This window comes from Gorilla gorilla, chromosome 19 (genome assembly GCF_029281585.2).
Source record: "Gorilla gorilla gorilla isolate KB3781 chromosome 19, NHGRI_mGorGor1-v2.1_pri, whole genome shotgun sequence".
NCBI classification, from domain to species: domain Eukaryota; kingdom Metazoa; phylum Chordata; class Mammalia; order Primates; family Hominidae; genus Gorilla; species Gorilla gorilla.
The window spans coordinates 59,177,645-59,194,051 of NC_073243.2; the positions used below are offsets into that span (position 1 = coordinate 59,177,645).

The 16,407-nt window shown below is 35.3% G+C and overlaps 1 non-coding gene across 1 annotated transcript; it reads left to right on the top strand.

Moving 5' to 3' along the window:
• The first annotated feature begins 8,346 nt into the window (after positions 1 to 8,346).
• LOC115931376 (U6 spliceosomal RNA) lies at positions 8,347 to 8,453 on the top strand. Its single transcript, XR_004067876.1, has one exon. It is a non-coding gene; the product is annotated as a U6 spliceosomal RNA (small nuclear RNA).
• The last annotated feature ends 7,954 nt before the right edge of the window (positions 8,454 to 16,407 follow it).

Sequence of the window (16,407 nt, forward strand, 5' to 3'; positions counted from 1 at the left end):
GGAGCTCAGACCTGTGGTTTACAACACAGGCAGCTGCAGCAGTGGTGATGGCAGCGCCCCCAACTTCCACCCCCCTGCCCCCCCTCAACCCCCCCATCCCCTCCCACAGGGAACTAGGCAGGCTTTGGCCAATTCTAGCCAAGAGGGTTTTGAGAATCTGCACAGCTCCATGGTTGGGGCCCAAGGCCCAGGCAGTGTGGGCTCCCAAGTGGGATTTTCCAATCCATGGGTTACGCAGTTCCATGGAAAAAGCATGATTTCCCAGGTTGAGTAACACTCTCACTTGCTGATTCCCTTGGGTGGAGGTGGGGGCTCCCTTGCCCCTTGTGGCCCTCAGGTGGGCCGCCACACCACACTGCTCTTCTTACCTCTCTGTTGGTCATACCACCTGCCTAGTCAGTCCTAATGACAGAACCTGGATACCTCGGTTGCCAGTGCCAGATTCACACACTGTTTTGGGTCTTTGCAGTGGTGGCCTCTGATCACCACTCCTTCTAGTTGACCATCTTGGCCCTGCCTCCTATCGTCCTATTTTCACCAACTACCAAGTCAAGATGATGCTGGTAAATTCAGGGGGATCTTGAAGGGTAAAGGTTATAAAAGCCATTTCACATGGTCAGTGGCTACCAGAGATTGGTGGGTGGCAAGAGTATTTGTTCACTGAGAGCTTTAAAAAGTAACCAACCGATGCCTGAGTTCCTGGCTGGATTCCCCTGACAAAATTCTTTTCATGATAATAATTCTCAAAAATTTGGTATAAATGAAATATATCTCAAAATCATAAAGGTCATTTATGACAAACCCACAGTTATTAGCAGAGTCAACAATGAAAAGCTGAAAACTTTTCTTCTAAGATCAGAAACAAGACAAGGAAGCCATTTCTTCCCAATTCTATTCAACATAGTTCTGAAAGTTCTATTCAGAACAATTAGACAAGAAAAAAAAAAAAAAAGAAGGCCGCCAAGCCAAAAAAGAAGAAATAAAATTACCTCTGCAGATGACATGATCTTATATATAGAAAACCCTGAAGACTCTACCAAAAAAACTGTGAGAACTAATCAAATTCAGTAAAGTTGCAAGATCAAAATTAACATACAAAAATTGGTTTCATTTTAATACAATAACAATGAACTATCCAAAAAATAAATTAAGAAAATAATTCTATTTACAATAACACTAAAATACCTAAGAATAAATCTAACCAAGAAAGTGAATGACCTATACACTGCAAACTATAAAACATTGATAAAAGAAATTAAAAAAGATAAAATTAATGAAAAGATATTTTATATGCATATATTAGAAGAATAAATATTGTCAAAATGTCTACAGTACCCAAAGCAATCTACTGAATCAATGCAATTCCTATTATAATTTCAGTGGCACTTTTCACAATAATAGAAAAAATAATCCTAAACTTCATACAGAAAAGACCCTAAATAAGCAATGCAATCTTGATCAAAAAGAAAGCTGGAGGCATCACACCACCTGATTTCAAAATGTGCTACAAAGCTACACTAATCAAAACAGTATGGTACTAGCATAAATACACACATATAGAGCAATAGAACTGAACAGAAAGTCCAAAAATAAGTCTTCACATTTACTATAAATTGATCTTCAACAAAGGTGCCAAGAAAGCACAATGGGGGAAGGATAGTGTCTTCAATAAATGGTGATAAGAAAACTTGATATTTACATACAGAAGAATGAAATTGAACTCATTTCTCCAACCATATATAAAAATCAATTCATAATGTATTAAAAGACTTAAATGTAAGACTTGAAATTGTGAAATTACTTGAAGAAAACAGCAGAAAAGCGTCTTGGTATCCTTTATGTCGTTTATAATTACAAACTAAATCTATTCACAAAAGAGAACTGAAGTAATACTGATATAATTTATTTTAGAAATCTCTTTTTAAAATAACTGCCATGATATGTCACAACATAGATATGCATAAATTGGCATTTTTCTCTGTTTAGACATAGATATATTTAACATAATTTATAATTGCTTTCATTTTCCATCTAATTTTTATTGTCCAGTCTAGCATTTTGATAACTAGGATAAAGTTTACATAATAATAGTTTTAAAAATAACATTTCTGTGCTCTTTCTCTGAATATATACAAAATTAATATAAAAAATTAAACTCTGATCTAGCAGCAAAATTAATCAATTTTATGAAATGTAAGCTTTAAAAAGATAGAATTTTAAAAATGATGAACCCTTACATCTCTGCCTTCCTCAATATCCATAGGCTATTAGGTTGGTGCAAAAGTAGTTGCGGTTTTTGCCATTACTTTTAATGGCAAAACCTCAATTATTTTTGCACCAACCTAATAATATTCCCATCTCCCCATTTCTTGGTTCATCCATAATATTAGACTATGTAATTTACTAGGCTCATAATTTTAACAGATTTAATTTTGTTTAAAAATCAATCACAATATTATATTTGCTATGCAACCATAAACATAGAAACTGCTTTTGAATAGGAAGAATGCAGACTAACAATATAGCAGTTTATATGGTTTGGCTGTTTTCCCACCCAAATTTCATCTTGAATTGTAATCTGAATTGTAATCCGAATCGTAATCCCCAGGTGTCAAGGGAGGGACCTGTCGGGAGGTGATTGGATCATGGGTGTGGTTTCTCCCATGCCATTTTGTGATAGTGAGGGACTTCTCAGGAAAGCTGATGGTTTTAAAAGTGTTTGGAAGTTCCCCCCGTCGAAGCACTTCTCTATCTCCTGCTGCCATGTAAGAAGCTGCCTGCTTTCCTTTCATTTTGCAGCACGAGTCTAGGCTTCCTGAGGCCTCCCCAGCCATGTGGAACTGTGAGTCAATCAAACCTCTTTGTTTACGAATTACCCAGTCTCAGATAGTATCTTTATAGCAGTGTAAAATCAGACTAATACAGCAATATATGAATTATCAACCACACAATCAGTTTTAGTAATCTCTGAGTCTCAGAAAAGGCAGTAAAATTGTTAAATTTACTTTTAGTTCTCTGTGTGTGTGAGAAAAAGTGAGAGGAAGAGAGAGAAGAGACAGAGACTGAGAAATGTTGTAACGTTAATGCACTCATAAATGTATATAGATTATTTAAAATATCTGCATCAGAAAAATGTGATGAACTCTCTTTATAAGTTATTATGTCACTAAGATTTTATTATTTTGATGAAATGCACTATGTTAATTCAAATGCAATATACTCATAAGTAACACTTGAGTATATAAACCACACTTGTCAAAGTAAATGAACAAAATATTATTTTGATGTAGGGCCCTTGAACTCCTTTATGGCATTGGTTTTGTTTACGTTGTAATTTTCAAAATTAAGTAATCTACATGGTTCCCTAGTGTGAATTAACAAGTAGCTCTCAATCAATGTTTCACATTTTCTTCAGCAAGCCCATGGAGGAAAACAGTGCCTGTTTTCTTTCTTGTGGTATAAAATTATTGTAGGCTATAAATATTCATGCTTCAGTATGAAAGTTATATTTTTATAATTTATATTATACCACAATTCCAGAGGTTTCTCTTCATGTATTCCACAAGAAAAAGCAAAAACACCTTCAAAATAATTTCATAATCATGAACCACAGGTGTATATATTTCTAATGTATACATCCTAAGGTCTTTTGCTGAAACTATTTCAGACTATCTTTAATCAACTACTTGCTAATATAGTCATGTGAGCGAACTGAAGCTATTTCAATGGGCTGCCTGAAGTTCCCTTCTCACCCTCACCGGAAAATGACAAAACAAACTCTGTGTTGTAAGAAGTCTTCATCTTTCATACGTGACAGACCTAAAATATGTTATTTTCATTTAAGGGTTCCTTTCATAATATAAGACTTGCCCCTTTAATTTCAGTAAAGGAAAGCAAGAGAATTAAGAATAACACCAATCCACAAACGCAAACTATCTAGTAAATAAAACATTTTTAAAAAACATAAAAAGGTAGCAGTGATTTCAAAGACAAGTGTTTCATGGTTGGTTGTCATTATTTATTGGAAAAGCCAAATGTGTATCAATGTGGCATTTCACTGGTTGCTATGACTTGAGAGCATGTGAGAATAAACCAAGAGAGTAATCAGTAAAATATGTAAGAGTGGGAGCAGAGGACACCTGTTGCCATAGATTTAAAAAACCGTATCTTCAAAGACATGAAAGAACAAACACAAAAATACTACACTATTGCTCTAGTCTCAAAGTCACCAGAGAGAAGCTAGAACTAAAAGGAATGATGATCCTGAACTAATTGGATTTCAAATCAAGATCAAAATGCAGCATGCATTATCCAGAAATGGAACAGTCTAATTTAGTAATTACGGGATCCGCTGCCATTGATTCCATCACAGCTCTCATTGTTTCAGGCATCAGATCCACCCCCACTTCCCCTGGGATGGCACAGCCTTCTCATTTTTTGCTGTTAGGAAACTTCCATCAATGCTTTGTTTCAATTTCTTATTCTCTCTTATCTCCTTTGTATGATCCCCTTTGCTGAGTACAGTTCCAATCAATAGAATAAAATAGTATCTGTAAATACAATTTGGAAATTATTACACATATCTTCATTTCTGGTAAATTCTGTTTTGGGCCTGGGAGCTTTAACCCTTTTATTCTTCTCCATAAGCTAAATCACAGGAATAAATAAAATAAAAGGAAAACAATTTATCATTCATCACAACATGTACAGAGAAAGAAACAGAATGGAAGCAGACTGCCACTGGACTTCCAATATTGAATGGAACACTTGAACTGACACTAAGGAACTATAGCCAGGCAGGGTGGCTCATACCTGTAATCCCAGAACTTTGGGATTACAGGAGCATTGCTTGAGCTCAGGAGTTGGAAGCCAGCCTGGGCAACATATTGAGACCTTGTCTCTACTAAAATTTTTTTAAAATTTTAAATTCATTATTAGTTTTATATTTTAACTTCTGGAAGGATTTTCTGTACTTTTCATATTGGTGAGCTCCTCTATATTTGGTCCCTGTGTACAGAGAGTCAGTATAGCTCTGTAGTTAAAACTGATGGCACTAGAACCAGATTGTAGATTTACAACCTTTATCTGCCACTATTTGCTCCGTCACCATGCTCAAGTTACTCATTATCCCTATTCCTTAATCTCCATAACTATGAAATGTGGCAGTAGTATTCATTTCATAGTCTGATAAAGGATCAATGAGGTAAACATTAAAAGTGCATAGAACAGCATTTGGTGCATAGAAAGCACACAAGAATAATTCATTATCATTATTTGCCATCATGATTATTCATTATTTATTATTACTATATCATTATTGCATCATTATTTATTATTATTATTATTGCAGTCTCCAGAATTCTTGTGAGAATTATATCCATCCGTCTGATGCTAAAACCAATGGCCTTAGACGCTTTCTCAGAACTCAGTACTTCAAGGAAGTAAAGAGAAACACCTTCCTTCTAAGAAATAATTTTTACTACATCATGACACCTCACCTTTTCTTGTCATCTTTCTTTCATTCATCCAGTATTCAAGTAATATCTGTTGGGTAACCTAATATGCTCTAGACACTAGGATAGTGCAACACTACAAACTACGGTTTCTATTTTGGCCCTTTCATACAATTTCTAAGGTTATTATTTAATGTTTAGTACCAGGAGATACTCGATATTCCAATGTAAGAACTCAAATCATTGGCTTACCAAGAAATATCATGTATAATAAAATTATTGCTATTTTTCTAGATTAGGTTTGTACTAGTTTCTTAATAATATATTTTAGTTTCTATTTGACTTCAAGACAAATATTTATAGAAACGAATATTTTTAGTATGTATTGATGCTTCAGGAAAAAAAAAATAAGTTGGTTGCCTTAGAAATGTTCTCTTTGCTTACGTATCTTGACAATTACTTAGGTCGGCATATACTTTTTCCATTGGCTCCAAGAGTTACCTTTCAGGAAACTGGAAGTATAGTATTTGGAGTTTCTCATGTTTATAGCTTTCTGTTATCCCAGGGAAAAACAAGAAATCCATTTTGTTGACATTCAAGACATGATGCTTTGCCATGCTGGAAAACCAAGTATTTATAAAACAAGGGCTAAATTTAGATTTAGGAAACTTGAGTTTCCAGCCATGAGGGAATAACAGGGTTTGAAATTATTCTCCTGCCATAAACAACTAGAAAACTGGACAAAATGTAGGAAATAACTATTTTCATACTTTGAGCAGCAGACAGTACAGCACTGGGATCCTTGACAGAAAAGAACCAAAGAAATGAGACTTATTGCTGCCCAGGCTTTCTGCCTAGAGAAAATTTCTAGACTGCAATGCAGTAATGGGAAATCCAAATAGATTCTGCTGGCCTCCCTGAGTGAAGAGGTGGGTAGAATTTGCAAGCCATTTACAGGAGGGAGCTATACAGGGTAAGAATTCCAAAACTATGCATAGCAGTCCTTTGAATCTTTGGCTTAATATCAACCTCTGCATGCATAGAGTGAATCCCCAGGAGGCTAGGCAACAACTTCTGAAGAAACGACAATTGCTGGAAAGTGGGTACTGAATAATATTCAGAGTTTACACAAGGTCAAGAATTGTTGAAATTTCCACTAGCCAGAATAGAGAAACCTTCTTGACTCATCAAACCATTCAATAGAGGCTGTGAAAGGAGGGTCATGCCTCAGAAACAGGGCTAAATGAGCATTAGGAAAAAAGGATACTCTAGTCCTATCCAAAAAGCACTTGAAATTAAGTCTCAAAAGATAAAGCTTATCCACGAGTAACCTATTGCCTACCAGGACAAAGTCTTATTGGAAGACCACAAAATCCAGCAGTTGACAACATAAAACTTATAAAATCTAGCATTTATTAGATTTAATGTAGCCATGAGGTTATTTCAGGAGGTAAACATGGAGTCATTAGTGCTTTCACCAATATCTGTACTTTTTCAAGCACAAATTAAGCATATACTTCCAAATGCACTTCAAATTAGGTCACAGTAGCCTCTCTTTTTTATGCCAGACTGATGGATAATGCTTAGACTGTGGTTGTTCTGCTTACTGGAAAATGCAGTGAGAAAACTGTGGAACGAAGACTAGAGCCAGTCCTCAATGGACATGTCGCATAAGTAAGGAATAAGTTTTATTGTTTAAGTGTCTGAGATTTTTATGTCGTTGTCAGTCTCTGCATAATTAGGTCAACTTTAAGGACACAGTGGAATGGAACTAACAATGAAAAAGAACACTTATAGAATTTCTTAACTGTAAAAACATTAGCATTGATGGTCTATTTCAGTGTTTCCCAAGTTTGTTCTAATATGTTTAGGAAATTTTGAGTTAAACAAAGTTAATCGTTGAATGGCTTCCTTTTATTCACTACCTCCTCAGTTTCTTTAACCTGCTGAAATGCCTTTGTACTCCTCAGTTAGGGACCATCTGACATATGATGCTTCCAAATTTAATTGTCCACTCTTGATTTTCAAGTGTCTCCAGCACAAGTGCTCCATGGAATGTTATGCTCCTTTTGGAAATATTGAAATAGTCCAATGCCCTCATTTCCCAAATGAACAAACTGAGGTCATTAATTAATGTATAAATCATACAACTAGAACCCAGGTTTCTTAGTTCTCACTTTTATGCTTTCTGCCACACACTGCATTGCATTACAGCACAGGACAAAGATTACATTTTTTCTTATGGGGTAAGTGCTTTCATAGAGAAGTGTAAAGATTTGAGAAAGTTAAATTCCTCAAGATCTTAGATTTGTGTCTTTCTTGGATAAAACATAAGACAAGATGGAATAAAGAGTAAATCTACATTGATAAAGGTAAAAATAATCAATTTAAATTTAACAAGTTTCATTGATAGTGGGCTCATCTGAACTTCAAGTTTTGGCCTAAATGCCACCTTCTCAGAGCACCTATCTTAGAATTTTCTAGATAATATTTCACATCCCCAGGCTTGGCGCTCTGTAGGCTCCCTTCCTGTTTTACTTTCCTCCATAAACTTATGATATTCTGACACAGTACATGTGTTCCATATTTACCATCTATCTCCTTCCCCAGTAGAAAAAGTTCAGGGCTATTTGCAGTTGTTCTCCAAGGTATACTCAGCACCTAGAATGGTACCTGGCATATTGTAGTCACTCAATAAATATGTTTAAATTTGTGGATGTATTTTTTATTTGTCTCATGTAGCTCATATGAATTTGAGTACAATAGTTGACTTCCAAAGAAATGCAGCTTTACAGTGTTGTTTGGGAAGCATCATATAACATGATAAGTAACTTGTTTGCTAAATCTAATCATATACCTGGTATTCAGAGAATACACAATAAAAATAAGTCTGGTGCTTGCTTCGGCAGCACATATACTAAAATTAGAATGATATAGAGAAGATAAGCATGGCCCCTGCACAAGGATGACACACAAATTTGTGAAGCGTTCCATATTTTTCTGCACATGTATCCCAGAACTTAAAGTAAAATAAATAATAATAATAATAATAAGTCTGGCTACTAAATAGGGTTTTCAGAGCATGATCTCAGAAGAGATGTGAAATAGGTAAATTGATCTCTAAGCTCTTTTTTACATAAAATATTCCCAGTAACCTCCTACTTCCTCCTAGTTGCATAATTCTCTTACTTCTAAAAGCAACTCCATATACATTCTTTGGAAATATTCTATTTTTAGTACATTTTAATACTCCAATCTGCTTCACATTTTGCCTAACTGGTCCTGGTCTTGGCCTTTTGGAGTCCTCTTTTCTCCTAAATAAAGCTAGAAAGCCTCCATCATCCTGATTACATGGTTTGCTCAGATGTGCTTGCTGAATTTCATGACCTCACTCCCCCTTATAAACTGGTGAGGATGTATTCATGAGCACGGAGTACACTTTTATCCTTAAAACCACATTCATGTCAGAGAACACACACCAAAGCAGGATTTTTCTTAATCTCTTGCTCAATTCAATATTTTAGAAAATGTTGTAAAAATAGTGGAAGGTGATTTCATTACAAGATTGGGGAAAACACCTCTATCTATGACCATCTTCTATCCCTAAATCTCATTTCTATTCAGATAAAAATCTGATTATCCCAAAGTGGCTGGACAGGAAAGTTAATTCAGACAGATATTCTGTTCACTCTCCCTGGTTCTAATAATACATGTTCTGTAAACACCTATCTATATCCAGCAAGCAGTGTACATACAAGTATAAACCGTGAAAATTCTGAGTGGAAGAAACTGGAGGCAAGGTGTAGACCCCTCAGACTCTGCAGTTCTCCAGTGTATTCTCAAAACTGTATCAGCCAGCTGTTGGATATGTGGCTGCAGTGATACGTCAAAAGTCATGATTTCCTTTCTCTAAATCTTTTGAAGATTTTCTCTTCCCAAGAGAACCTCTTGTCTTAAATTAGAGAAATTATTTATTGGATATAAATTTCTGCTTTCAGTATCAAAGTTAGTGAGTTTTAATTAATTCATATTGCTTACTGCACCTGTTCGAGAAGAGCGTTTTCTTTTTTTAATGTAAGCAGTAACCAAAAAGATGACACATTTTGTCTTCTTTCTACACCCAAATGTAAATAATTATGATAACCTCTTGCTATGTGGGAGGCTGCTGTCTAGTGTGATCATTAAATTACAGCTCCTGTATTGTATTCTCCTTGGTTATGTTCATACAAATTCGATAGACTGAATTGCATGTGATGCAGAAAATTCCAATTTGTACTTACAAAATATAGTTTAGCAAATTGCTCTGTGACACTATTCATTTTATTTCCTGAACATTTGTGGTGGGAAATGACTACAGTCCTTATTATTACTATTATTATTATTACAGAGTTCCTCCTTATAAAGAGACTGAAACCTTTCATAAATATTAGTCTTATGAAGAAACACATACAACTGAGGGAAGTCGAGTGTTATTTCACTAGTTCACTGTGGAGAAGTTGATATATAAAGGTTGATAAGCTTCTTCAACATCACTCATCATGTGAAGTACAGAATCAAAGACAGAAAGTACTTCCCTCAATTTCTTGACACCATTTTATCTGCTGGATCATACTTGATCCAACTACAACTCTTCCAAATGGTAAATTTTTGAGCCATACTGGCTGTAAGACATAGAGGGATTCTTTTATGTTATTTTCCCCATTCTATACTTCAACGTCTGCTCAGTCCTAGGTTAGCACATGCCTCCCCGCTAGAGAACACAACAAGTGTTAGTGTCATACACGGTGATATGTACATTCTGACAATTCTACTGATACTGGGAACCATGATTCATATTTTATTGCCACCTTACTGGTTTGCTTTTATGGCTGGTTTTATTGCCCCCGTATATTTATTCAGAAAGCATCATTTTGAAAATATAAACCTTAAAACAAGAAAGCAGTTGAGGAGAAAAATAGAATGTGTGCTTCTTTGGAATGAGTTTAACAAACTGTGTATTTCAGAACATTTCTACCTTCTGAATTTATTTCTTCGAATGCCCACCCACCCCAAGAAATAAAGATGTTATAAATAGAAGCAGAGATCACGAGAGCTAGAAGGAATCTTAAAATTAACCTTTCAAATACTATCATTTTGCAGATGAGCAAACGGAGGTCTAGAGCAGGTGAGAAGTGATATGACCAAATACATACTGCCAGTTAAGTTGTAAAGAAATGCCAGCTAGGCCGGGAGCAGTGGCTCACGCCTTTAATCCCAGCACTTTGGGAGGCTGAGGCGGGCGGATCACGAGGTCAGGAGATCGAGACCATCCTGGCTAACACGGTGAAACCCCGTCTCTACTAAAAATACAAAAAAAAATTAGCCTGGCCTGGTGGCAGGCGCCTATAATCCCAGCTACTCGGGAGGCTGAGGCAGGAGAATGGCATGAACCCGGGAGGCCGAGCTTGCAATGAGCCGAGATCTCGCCACTGCACTCCAGCCTGTCCAGCCCGGGCGACAGAGCGAGACTCTGTCTCAAAAAAAAAAAAAAAAAAAAAAAAAAAAAATTGCCAGCTATTCTTCCCCCAGCCCCTCACAGTCCAGGACTGTTTTCCACATTTCTGTGCCTCTTAGAAGAGACACTCATTGATTGACAGAGAATCCATCGATTGTTTGCACTTCATTGAGCAGGGTGTCATCGGAACAGAGAAGAGGAGTTCAGAGGAAGAGAAAGATTTTTATGTTGAGGGACGTTTGCTGATATCATGATTGCAGGGCTCGACTTTTGGAAAGATAGAAAAAGCACAGGAAGCTTTCAAAAAATAGGAGGTATTTATTCTGTTTTCTTAGATGCTATTGTAGATATCTCACAGGACAAGAACCTTAATTAATTTTTGATCAATCAATCAATCATGAAGTATATATTAATTGCATAATATACATGCAGCACTATACTCCAGTAAGTAGGTGAGTCAAGGAAAATAGTGATTGAAATAAATGGTTTTTGTTTTAGTATTCCCATTCACCGTCATGTACAAAGGATTCTTGTCTGCAAAATGGAACAATAAACTCACAATGTGATTGAAAGAAACAACAAGAAAATTGAGGTTATATGAATTAACTATTAGAGTAATTGCTCAATAATATTATTAAAAATTTACATAAAAAGAAATGTATATTTATACAAATGCAAAATATAAAAGTGCCTAAGGCAAAAGGTATCGTTGATTATAATCTTATGTGCAATTGAATTGTTCTACCTACTTAGTTGTGTCTGGGCTACCTTAGAAAGTGGCTTGTCCCAGACACTTTCTGGAGAAACTTTGCAATATTACAAACAACACATATTCCACTTAGAAACTTTAGCTCTGAAATTTTTTTCTATACCTATCTTATCTTTCATGTCCTATAAAACCTACTAAAAATGTATGTGTACATTTTTGCCTTAGTTAAATAGGACCATTTTTGTTCATTGATCCTGATTTATTTATTCCATGATGCTTACTTAAAAAAAAATAGTAACATTTAGTTTTTAGTTCATTGTGAATTTCTACCTATGTTGTCTTAGGTAGAAATTATTTCCCACTTTAACAGTAGACCATAAACATCAAGAAAACATTGAGGAATTTTAAAATAAAGTGCCTGTTTTTTATCATTGAGTTAAAAATCAATGGCATTGAAACAAAAACAGGCTCTGCTATTTTTGTACTGGAAAATTATTTTAAAAATCACTTGTTATTGAATTTAAAGTTATTGAGTGAATTTTTATACATTGTTGATCAATTTAAGCGTTTAAACTAGATAAAAATTAAATATTTTTATTTTTGAATTTTAAAGGTGAATTCTAACTTCTTTAAAAAATATATAAAATATTTCATATTTTTAAGTTATCCTAAGACTTTTTTCCATTCTTCAAAAGTTCCCATTTAGGAGATCATAAATGGTATATATACATTTATAAACACAGACAACCCTCAGAGGACCACCCGAATGCTAGAAAGAGATTGCAGAACACAACATCCAGTGTTCACAGATAAAATGTAAATGAAGTCAGCTTGCATGCTGTAATTGCTATACAATCATATTCCATTATTATTTAAAAATTTCACCAAAAAAGATTGTATATCATGTATGTAAATATTTTCACTTTTTGTTGGTTTCATATTTGTTCTTTTTTTAAAGAACTGTATTTGTTTATTCCATTTCATTTAATTCAACAAGCAGTATATGATCTCTACTACACAGGGCAATCACCTATATTTTATCTTGCAACTAACAAACTCACTTTACAACATTAATAAGAAAGCAATGTCTATTTTTCTCATATGTAGTTTACACTCACACGTACACGCACACTTTGCCTTAGTTTACTTCTTCCTTATTTTCCTGTCACTTTGCCTCTTTAGGTCTACTGCCACTCTGCTTTGTTTGGAGATATGCTGTCTTTGGACTCTGCCCTGATGTTTCTGGATCTCACAGCCCCCAGTGCCATGTTCTTTTCATTCAGAATAGTTCACTAAACTGTAGCTGTGTGGGAATTGATTGGGAGTGCATCTGTAGCTTGGCACTCATTGGGGAAGAACTGCCAACGAAGTCATCAATATGTGCTCCCACACAGCTGGCTCCTCTTAAGTCCACTCTAAGATTCTATATCAGAAACATCAGAGTGAGAATGTGCTTTCTGGAATTGAGAGATGTGCTCTCTGAGAATGTGCTCTCTACCTCCCTGATTCTTTTTTTCTTCTCTTTTGATGTTACTGAAACAAGACACACAAAAGATAAATTCGAATCATAAGCAAGAAGGCCAAAAAAATTAACTCATGTTCTATCATTGCCAGTTGATGTGCCTATAAAAATTTGGAACAATTACTCTGTTAATGACTTCACTGAGGGTAAGCCTCTCAGAAACTTTGGTCATAGGATCGCAGTGGCTGCAGCTGCCTGAGGCTGGGTGGTTTCAACTTTCAGGCAACTCTTTGAATGTGGGATTTTTATTTCAGTTTATATCTCCCAAGTTTCAATATGAATAAGCTCTAAGACTCGAAGCAAATCTCAGCATACTGAAGTTTAGTAATGGTTCCATCTAAAACCAGACATTATCCATAGTGTGTGCAAGAGGTGACCCAGGTTGATGGAAAGACATTGAGACGTCCACAAGCCATTTAAGGAACCTGAGCTGCATATCAAACTGTTTTATTTTTTAAGAAAAAGTGGTGAGTTTTGCCTGGTTTTTGGTTTTGCTGTCATGATTGTACACAGATGAAACTATGACTATATATTTTATTAAGGGAATATGTTTGCTGTTTGCCAGTTTTGATCATATCCACCTTATGGTTGAACTTAAGGGAATAAAAAGCCATCATGTCAAAGAAAAAAAAAAAAACCTTGGTAACAAAGTCAGTTTATGTGTTAAGAAGAAAAAATGGTCTGGTGGCCTTTGCAGCAAATAAATTCACTGAGGAAATCATGCACAAAAGTTGAAAAAGAGTCATGCAGCCTAGGTTTGTATTTCTGCACATAAAATATTAGAAATTACAAGCAGAAGTTAAGCCCTAAGTTTCCTCTCAATTTGAGTTCCTATTTATTTAAGAACATTAAAAAATACAGATAAAAGGGTGAATTATGAGCTCATTACTAGGGATAGCCTAATGACATTATCAAAGTTACATTTGAAGGAAAAAAGAGAAAGTTTTACTACTTAAATATATTTCTCTAGGCTTTGTGATGTGGTTGTTATCTTGTTCATGCTCATGATGCTAGTTTCCAAAGTGCCATATTGGAGCCTGGGATGTATAACCCATGAGTCTTGCAAAACTCAGTGTTTATCCAAAGGCTTTGTAAGGCATATTTATGAATCTTATTTTTATCCAAATCTCTGAATATTTTAAATTACTCTAGTTCTATTAGCTAAGAGATATTTAGTATAACACACAAATCAGTTTCGCTGTATGCAACAAGGGAAATTGTTAAAATATGAAATAGATATTTATCTGATTTACAATATGAAATATTTTTAAAAGGAAATTATTGACTTCAACCCAAGTTTTTTCAAAGCCCATTGGCTCTTGAAAGTTGAAATATACATGGTTTAGTTTCAAATATAGCAGTGAGCCATTAAATAAAGAAGATGAAATCACTAAATTAAAAATGATTGCTAATGCTTAAGCATTCTAAAAAGTGACGACTAAGGGGAAAAATGTAACTATTTTAGAGAATATTTACACTTAGTCTCACAAAACCCTATATCAACTGAAAGAATTATCTAAAACTAAGCATGTTGTTTTTGGACATAAACACATTTTGAAAACTGTATCTTATATGGAAGGCAAACAAATTGATTCGGATTTGTAAAAGGCATATGTTTGCAGTAAGACTAAACAGTGCACTGAAGGATGAAGGTAATTCATAAGAAAACACTTTAGAAAATAAATACTATCTCCAGTTTTAAAACATGCATTATGCCCTGTACTTGCGATTCCATGATAATCATATTCACTTGCAGCTCTGATTCTTTCTTCACCTTCCACTCTCCTAATCACACTACCATAGAATGAGAGGAACATAGCCTAACCCCTTCACTTTACAGACAAGAAAATGGAGCTAAAATAAAATTTTAAGTACAATAGGGCAATCCAGTGGGAAAATTCCCTAAGCAGTTGAGAATAATCTGCTTAACGTGGAGACCTTGATTTCTGTCATTCTCTTTTGTGATAAAAGTAACTCTGCTCTGCTGGAGATAAATCTGAAAGTACACTCAGAAAGTACAAAGACAAGGAAATAAATAAGGAATTGTAAATCTAAAGGTGATGCAAAGATATGCAATAGTTATATTTTTGCTTGCATTACTTGAGACTGCCACAGAATTAAAGAGCAACAAGTTTGGTTTTAGGAAACTAAAATTCCAGCCTCAGTTCTATTATATGTGTGTGCTCTCTTGGTATCTGCTTCCTTACCTCTAAAATGGACATATTAATAGCTATACTGCCTGTGTCACAGGGCCTATGTGAAGATCAGATAAGACAATTGATTTGAAAGGCTGTGTAAATTCTAAGGCACTACACGGTGCATGTTTATGAAGTGCAGTGTCACTTATAAATCTTTATATTGCATTGCTTTAGGACAGATTTTATGCCAAATGACACCAAATTAAGGTTCTGAAGAGCAGCCAGTTAATAAACATTAAAACTAAGATATGCTTCCAACAAGTCATACCTATAGCCATTTCTCACTATTCAACTAACAACTGGGCTCTGCTTCATTACTTGGCAAACCTTGCATCTACAAAACCCTCTCTAGAATAATGTAAGGCTGCCAAAGCTACTGTGCATCCTCAGCATGAATACCCATCCTCTATTGACCTTTCTGGTTTTTTGAGCTCTTTGTTTACTCATTTACATATTAGACTTTTAAAATTGTACTCAGCCTTACATCCTTGTGCTATACTGCCCTGAGATTTTTAAAACACATGAACAACAACAAAAGAGTAAAGGCAACAAGTTCGATACCAAAAGAGCTGCCACAGAATGAAGGGCAAGGACTGCAAGAAAAAAAGCAGATAACCAATGCCTGTCAGAATGACGGGGAGGAGACACTAATATAACTGGACTTCTGACTTACAAAGGAGTTAAAAATGAAACAGCACCAGCTTAAAATCAATATGAAATTCTATAGGCAGCCTTTACAAAGAAATCAAGGGAGGCATAATATGATCTCAGCTGCTCACTCTGGGGAAGACAGGATCACTCCAATGTGCAGTACTAGCTAAATGCAGAAGCCAAGTCCTCCTGAAAGCCCCACTAAAATGGAATTACTGCAATCAGGCACTGTGGTCAGGAGGGCATGGATGAGATTGATGAGGTTATCAAGAGACAAACAGGGAGTGCTGGCCTATGCAAATTGCTAAGCAGAACAGGAAAACTTGTTCACGTCGCATATTATTAACCGTTTTCTTTCAAAGGACAGAATCAGATTTCTA